Source organism: Prunus mume, linkage group LG2 (assembly GCF_029339155.1).
Source record: "Prunus mume cultivar Tortuosa linkage group LG2, ASM2933915v1, whole genome shotgun sequence".
NCBI lineage: Eukaryota > Viridiplantae > Streptophyta > Magnoliopsida > Rosales > Rosaceae > Prunus > Prunus mume.
Window position 1 is genome coordinate 22950335 of NC_142699.1, and position 7876 is coordinate 22958210.

Sequence of the window (7876 nt, forward strand, 5' to 3'; positions counted from 1 at the left end):
CGATGAAGTTTGGGCTTCCAGCCCCCCATCCTCTCTGGTTTTTGTGTTGCAAGCTGACGGACTTCCTGGCCCCCCGCTGTGCTAGTGCGTCTGTGCTGGAGCCGGATGGGCTCCCCTTTTGGAGGCATCATAGTTACTGGTCTCTATCCTTCGTTTTTCTAGCTGTTGTGCGTTTTGTTGTTGCTCTCTCTTTCCTTTTCTTTCTGTCTTTGGCTTATGTCTGTTTCTTCCCTTTTTTGTCTTTCTTTCGTTTTGAATGAAAGTTTCTCTTGACCAAAACAAAAAACAAAACAAAAAATCTTAGAGCTAAAAGCCAGCATTGGGAGGACTTCATCTTATTGGACCGTAGTATCAATCAGCAACGCCAGCTGGTGCTACGGCAGTATTGTATAATTTCTCGTGGGGAGGGGAGGGTTATTGCTGGGTTTTGATTTTATAAATAAATAAATAATTTTTTTGTTTATAGATTTTATTTTAATTTAAAATAATATATTAACTGAATTGCCCCTCCACAATTAATATAAGTTAAAAAAGGACTAACATCATTTTATTTTTGAAACATACCACGTGGTTTTAATTTTATTAATTTACGCTCTAATATTTTAAAATTCAACTAATTTACACAATCCGTTAATTTGACTGCTAGGTCTTCTGTTAGGTGATTATGTGGCAAACGTGAGGTCCACCTTTATCTCGACTTGACCACATTGCCACACAAGCACCTGCCTTGGCTTTATTTCCGTCCACCTTCTTAAATATCCTTGGGCAGATAGGCTTGTTCCATGTCAGCATTTTGTCCCTTCTTCCTTGTATTCTCCTCATCAACTTACATCTAATATACTCAAACATTGACAGAATTGGTCTATCCCTACATTCCAATATGGTAGCATTGAAAGACTCAACAGCATGTCACACTTCAAATGAGTGTTGAAGTGTGACTTGGACCAAGGTTTATCTGGAGTGGTTAGCCATTCATATGCATTCTTTGACAGTTTTTTCAGGTCTTTCATGCCCCTTGTAAAGTGGGGGACAGTGGTTGCATATGATGCTTCCAAAAATTGTCTCTGAGGCTTTTTGCTTTGAAAAGCACCTTATAGTTGGAAAACAGGTGTCTTGCACAGAACCGGTGATCACAATTAGAGACCACTTACTCAAAAGCAGGCAGTAAAACTTTTTGTTTGTCTGATATAAAGGTGAAGCCAAATTGATTCACAATCTGACAATCCTTAACCAATAGCTCCAGAAACCAAATCCAAGGTTCCTTGCACTCTGATTCCACAACTGCATAAGCAATTACCTGGTTTCATTATTGGGGTCTATACGCACAGATAGTCAACAGTTGCCCTGCATAAATACTCTTCAAAAAGCACCCATCTAAACCTATAATAGGCCTGCACCCAGCTTTGAAGCCTTCCTTAGCAGCTCCTAAACAAACATACAACATTTGAAACTTTAGTTGCCCCAACTGTTGTTGGAAATCACACTTAACCATTGTTGTGGTTCCTGGGTTACTCTTCCTTAATTCCTCACAGTAATCCCAAATTCTTGAATATTGATCATTGAAACTGTCCTCAATCAGCTTTAGTACCTTATCTTTTGCCCTATAGACTTGTTGTCTTGACACCCTTATATTATAATCACTCTCAATAGCCTGCTTGAATGACCTGACTGGCCACTGGGATTGGACTTCATAGTGTCAACATATTTCTTGCTTATCCATGTTGACTTCACAGTAGGGTTCTTCCATAGCTGTGTACATATGTGCTCACCAACATATGTCTTCACTTGCAATGTCTTCTCATGTTGCATTTTTTAAGCATATATAATCCACCTACAATCTGGGTCCCCACAAACTGCCTTCAGCTTCAAAGCCTCATTCCTAATAAACACTACATCCCTATTCTGTAAGATGGAGTATTGTCTAACAGCTGCCCTAAACACCTTACAATCACTAAACAACATCCCAATCTCAAACTTTGGATCTGCCATGTCAGTTGCAACATTGAACTCTGACCAATTCTTATCAACTTCCTCGTCAGAATTATACTTGGTATAATCCCTGCACTCAGAATCTTTAGAATCCAATTCAACATGTGTAGGCCAATCAGGAGCAGCCTCATTCCCAATTTCTTTAACCCCTGTCCATTCACTTTGGTCATCCACCCATTTATAAAAAAAAATAAAATATCATCTTCATCTTCATCTTCACTGAAGTTCTTGGGAATCATATAATCTGAGTCCTCACTATCACAAGCATCATCATCTTCATCTTCAAAGTCTGCAGCATTTGCCAATATTCTTCCACTTCTCAACATCATGGAATGCCTTTGAAACTCGCACCTGACGCCATCAACCCTTCCTTCCACAACTTTGTTTTTATGGTGAATAGTCTTTGTCCTCCTCAAACTACCAAATCCTTTTTTACCAAATGCACGCTTCACCCTATATGACATGTCTTTATCCTTGCCTTTGCCTTTATCAAAACAACCTTGGCTTGGCTTTTCTTGGCCCTTGTCAGAATTCTCCTCATTATTCAGAGTGGCAGTTTCTTTGCCTTGTTTAGAAGCTTCATCAATCAACCCATCTTCATTCAACCCTTGGTCGTTCAACTCTTTGCCTTCTCCACCTGCTTCTTGATTGAACCCTTCTTGATTCAACTCTTCTTCATTGAACTCTTCTTTTACAACACTTATTTTTTTCACCTTTTGCACCTGGGATACTCCCCCACCCATTGGAACAATGGCACCATAATTGTCATCAAGCTCTTGAATCACTACCCTAGTGTTGGTCCCAAATTCATCATCCAAATTTATAAATATGTTTGAATCCACTTGACTGTAAAACTGCTCTTGACTACATGCCAAGACATGTTCTAGGAATATATTTATCATCCTAGTGTCTGGCATAAATACTAGCATGTCTAAGACATTTGTATCCTCACTTAGCTTAACTAGGCCACCGTCAAAACTATCACCTGGAATACTGTACCAGTTGTTAATCAAACCTTCGTGCCCTAACTCCTTGACCATGGCATCTATCTCAGTCATTGACATTCCATCCTTATCACAATAATCAAACCAATCCACAGACCCATTCACATAATAATGACCTCTTATTTTACCATTGTGGTACATTTGAATAGAAAATCCTGCCTCATCCCCTGCAGGTAGAAAGCCACATATGAATTTTACCAATTTTACCCAAAAAATTTACATGTAATCCTGTTTACAAATACACAAATACACATACAAATACAAATACATATACAGATATACAAATGCAGATATACAAACACACATATACAAATGCAAGTTTCTATGTCAGTACACACATAAACAAAAGGTAAGATTCCCAGTGGTTGTAGGACCACATACAAAAGAGGCTTTTTACTTCCGCATACCACCTACCATTCACACCATTCCATCCACCAATTAAATAGACACAGTGATACTAACACCTAACTCGAAACTCACAATCCATTATAAAAGCCAAACTTTCAGTCGACACCAAACTCGAAATTGACTCGATTTGAAACTTTCACTCGAAAACATCATCTGCCAAGAACCTTAGAACAGTAAGCCATACGTACCGTAGAAAGATTCTCCATATCCTTCCGGACGAAGTCCCTAACTCATATTCTTAAGATCTTTTGGAAACCTCCTTTTCAGTATATTTTTGCAGTCTATTTCAAATTTTTGCACTCCAAAACACGAACAAACCCTCAAACCCTCTCCTCTATGTCTGTCTCAAGATACGAACACAACTCGAAACTGAGTTTGTTTGATTTTTCCAAGCACTGTAATCGAAGCCCTCCTTGAAACGCGTGCGGCCGACCGTGTGTTTTTCTTTCGAAATTGCCCATCGTGACATAGCTTTCTAAGCTGTTTGGTTATTAGGTGGGTCCCACGCTCCACATCAGCATTTAACGTCCGACTTTGACGGTCAATGTAACGCTGGTGTAAATTGGTAATATTTCGAAATGTTGGGTACGAAATTGATGAAAATGAAACCTTGGGGCCCATTTCAATACTGACACTAAACCTCCAGGGACTAAAGTGTAGTTAATCCTATATTTAATTTGTTTGCTCAAATAAGAAACATAATCTCTTAATAAACACTAATGATTTTAACTCTCAACCTTTTATTAATTTATCCCAATGTATACTTTTATTTCTAGAACAACTATAGAAATAGTAAGTACCCAAAAAAAAAAAAAAAAAATTGGTCCTTAGATTTTAAGCTAATATCTTTAGTTAGCTCACCCATTGAAAAATTCATGATCCACACAAGAATTCCAAGTAATGGTGGTGGGGATGAAGAATGCGATCACAGCGTCATGATTCCAGTAGTACGAGAAGCAATAGGCAAGATAGACAATGACTAGGTGAAGAAATTACAAAAGCAAGGCAATGGTACCTGCGTGTGATGAAGAAACAAGCTGATAGTTTTAAGAGGGGAGAGATGGCTATGTTACTTAGTTTTAGTAGCTCTTGATTTCCTCTTTATGACAATGATTTTGGTTGGGGGAGGCCTACGTGGGTCGGCTCACTGGCACTCACCTGCAATAACCTTGTGCTTTTCACGGACACCAAATAAGGTGGTGGAATAGAGGCATATGTTAGTTTGGAGTAGGAAGTCATGGCTAAGTTTGATTGTGATAGCGAGTTACTCTCTTATGTTGCTCCAACCGGTCGGGTGCTGCTAAGCTAAAGAAGTGAATTTCTGTGTGTGTAACTATATGTTTGTGTTACAAATTTCCCTATGTAACTAATATGTCTGTGTTATCACTACTACAAAAATTGAAATAGACGACGGGAATCCACCGTCGTCTAGAAGGTTTTTAATTGTCATGAAATCGACTACCATCTATTGATATATAGAACAATGACGGCAAATAACCGATGTCGTTAAGACATACAATGTCATATCAACATACAAATGGACGTCTAATTACTATATAAACAGAAAAAATGGAAAACTTAATGGGCACCTTGGTAATTGCAATAGATGTAGGCATTGTTGATAACACATCTTGCTAGTAGATAATATTGTGGCAAGATCTTCGATAAGAATTGCTTAACCCGATCAGAATATATTTTGGCATTGCTACCACGACAACCATTATTGTTGGTGTAGAAAAGGATCATATGCATGAAAATTGGGGTGGCGATTTGGTCAAGAAGAGAAAGTTCATGTTTACAGAGATGGGGTGGGGTTGGTGAAGAAGGCTTAATGCAATCTCTCTCAATCACTTGGATCCTCATCATCCTATAACAATATTGAGAATTAATGATGCTTTGATATTGTGGAAGAAAGTGGTTGTACAAAGGTGGTTACATTCATAGATTATCTTTGCCAAAAATTAGACAAATTGAAAACCGTTTCGATATCCATGTCCTACAAAATCAATGAATACGATACTTCAAGATAGTACTAAAATTTCAATAATTCAATTCAGTGGTCAAATGATATCAGATTCAAGTGATTTTTTGTAGAGATGATCTTTGAATGAGTATCTACAAAATATGATTAGTGAAAATCCCTAACCACAACCCAAGTATTTATTCGCTGTTGTTAAAAACTCTTTTCCCAGCATGAAGTTAAGGTAAACTGCCTTGGATCAATGTTTGAACGGTGATTGTTGTAAACTAACAGTCGTGATTAATCTCTTCACTATGTCCCTAGAATCCCATTTATTGACGTTGTTATTTTGCTTACCACGTCGGTAAGTGTATAGGAATGGACGTGGTTGGCCTTTTGAAAGGCTCTTTTATAAACCTCATTGACGTATGTATTCTCTGAGACGTCAATTGTTTTCTTTTAATCGTCGTTCAGAAGAGCTCTCACAACAGTTAATGGAACTAAGTTGCCTTTATTGCACTTTTTAGATGACAGTAATTATTTATCGGTAAAAGTAGTGTTTGCCTAAAATTCGTCGGTTGGATCACTGTCCGTCGTCTTACTTATAAATCTACAACGTGAATTATTTTCTTAACCATCGTTGTTGTTAATATTTATTAGCCATCGTGTAATTTAATTTTAATTAGTTGATGTGTTTTCTTTTTCAAATGGCGGTTTTTATTTCTTTACGTCTTTTCTTTTTCATATATCTATAACAAAATTATAATTTCAAGTTTTAATCTTTGAGCTTTTCTCAATTAAGGCCTACACTTTGAAAATTAGTATACATAAAGTCTTAAACAATGGGGTGATTCACAAATTCTACGTTGTATATTATAATAAGAATAATTTACGGTGAAGATTCATTAATCACAACTGAGATGCACATAGAGGTGCCCTTGGTGTCCACTCGAGCATCGTTCCAAAGTCTCCTCCAAATATTACACAAGTTTCCAACTAACTCCACATGAATGAGAAAAGCTAATGAAACATAAACACAACATGTCTCCCCCTGTGGTTAAATGGGTGGCAAAGTATTTGTTGTTGACAACAACTAGGTTGAAATATCAATGCGCGGTATTTTTCTAATCAGTCAACCAGCTTGATATATTTATCTATTTCTAAGTGCTGGCACATGAGCATGAGCTGCGTAGTTTGGGCTAGAAGAATTGGAGGCTTATGTTAGTTTGGAGGAGGATGTCATGGCCAAATTTTGTGAACCTAATTGAGTTCAGAAAAAAAAAAATTATTGGCTGATGAAAGTATTATTAACAACTAGCTAGTTTGATAAAAACATATATTTATTTATCTATTTATAGATTTACTTTTTACTGATAAGGGATGAAATAAAATTCTTAATTAACAAATTGAAATTATTATAAATATCAGATTATTCTATTTTCTTTGTAAGCGACACCACGTATGCGCATATACTTTTTCAGACAATTTGAAAGAAATATATTATGTTATTAGGATATGTGCAATTATTATCTCATGTTTGATCATTAGGAGAGAAAATTAGAATGAAGGTTGAAGTTGAATTGATCTCCGAGGAGATTTAACCATCTTCTCCAACCCCTCACATCTCCGCCACTACTAATTTTCCTTCTTGACCAATTAGCTCCCCCAGCCTACAACCCTTTGCTCCTTTTCTATAAACACAACGCCAAGACACCTTAAAAACTCTTTAGCCGCGTTGTTGTTATTTAAGCACTACCCAAAAATGGTTAATTGTAGTAGCTTGCTGGGAGTGGATTTCTAAACTGGTATAAGAAGGAGTAGAATGTTAGAAAGGAATAATAATAGCTGCAGTCAACATGTAATGACAAAGCTTCTCAAGATTGGCTCCATCTGGTCTCCAAGAAATACCCTACACACAAAAAATACTGAATCCTGCCATCAGATGGCCATACATAACCAGTGCCGGCCCTGAGGGTGGGCAAGGAGGGCGATGGCCATGGGCCTCGCATTTGTAGGACCCCAATTTATATATATATATATATATATATTATATGTACCAAGTTGAAGAATATGATTTTAGAGGAGAATAATTTCAATAGTTTGGCATTTGGAGGCCCTAAATATGATTACAAGTGTTTCTGAAAAGTCCAAATGAAAATTATATAATATACGAACATCAATTGCATGTATTTAAGTATTTAATTGCTAAAAGTAGTAATTAATGAAAGAAAGCCAATAGAGACTAGAAATTCTTTTATTTATCCAAAAATTCTTATTATTAGATTATTTAGCAAGGAAATATGAAAGAGTGCAAATTATTTGTATCCTCATTCTTATTTATTTTCATATTGGGGCAGTGATTATATGACCAATACTGGAGCTAGGGCTCGCAATGGGTCGGGCTGGGCTAGCCCACCCCAAATTTAATGGGCTTGGCTGGGCTTTAAAGAGAGAGAGAAATACGGGCCGGGGGGCCAGGTTTTTAGAAAATTAAAGCCAAGCCCGACCCATGGGC

The 7876-nt window shown here is 37.2% G+C and overlaps 1 pseudogene; it reads right to left on the minus strand.

Annotated features, from left to right (window-relative positions):
- Positions 1 to 654: 654 nt before the first annotated feature.
- On the minus strand, positions 655 to 2453 carry LOC148919849 (uncharacterized; annotated as a pseudogene).
- Positions 2454 to 7876: the final 5423 nt, after the last annotated feature.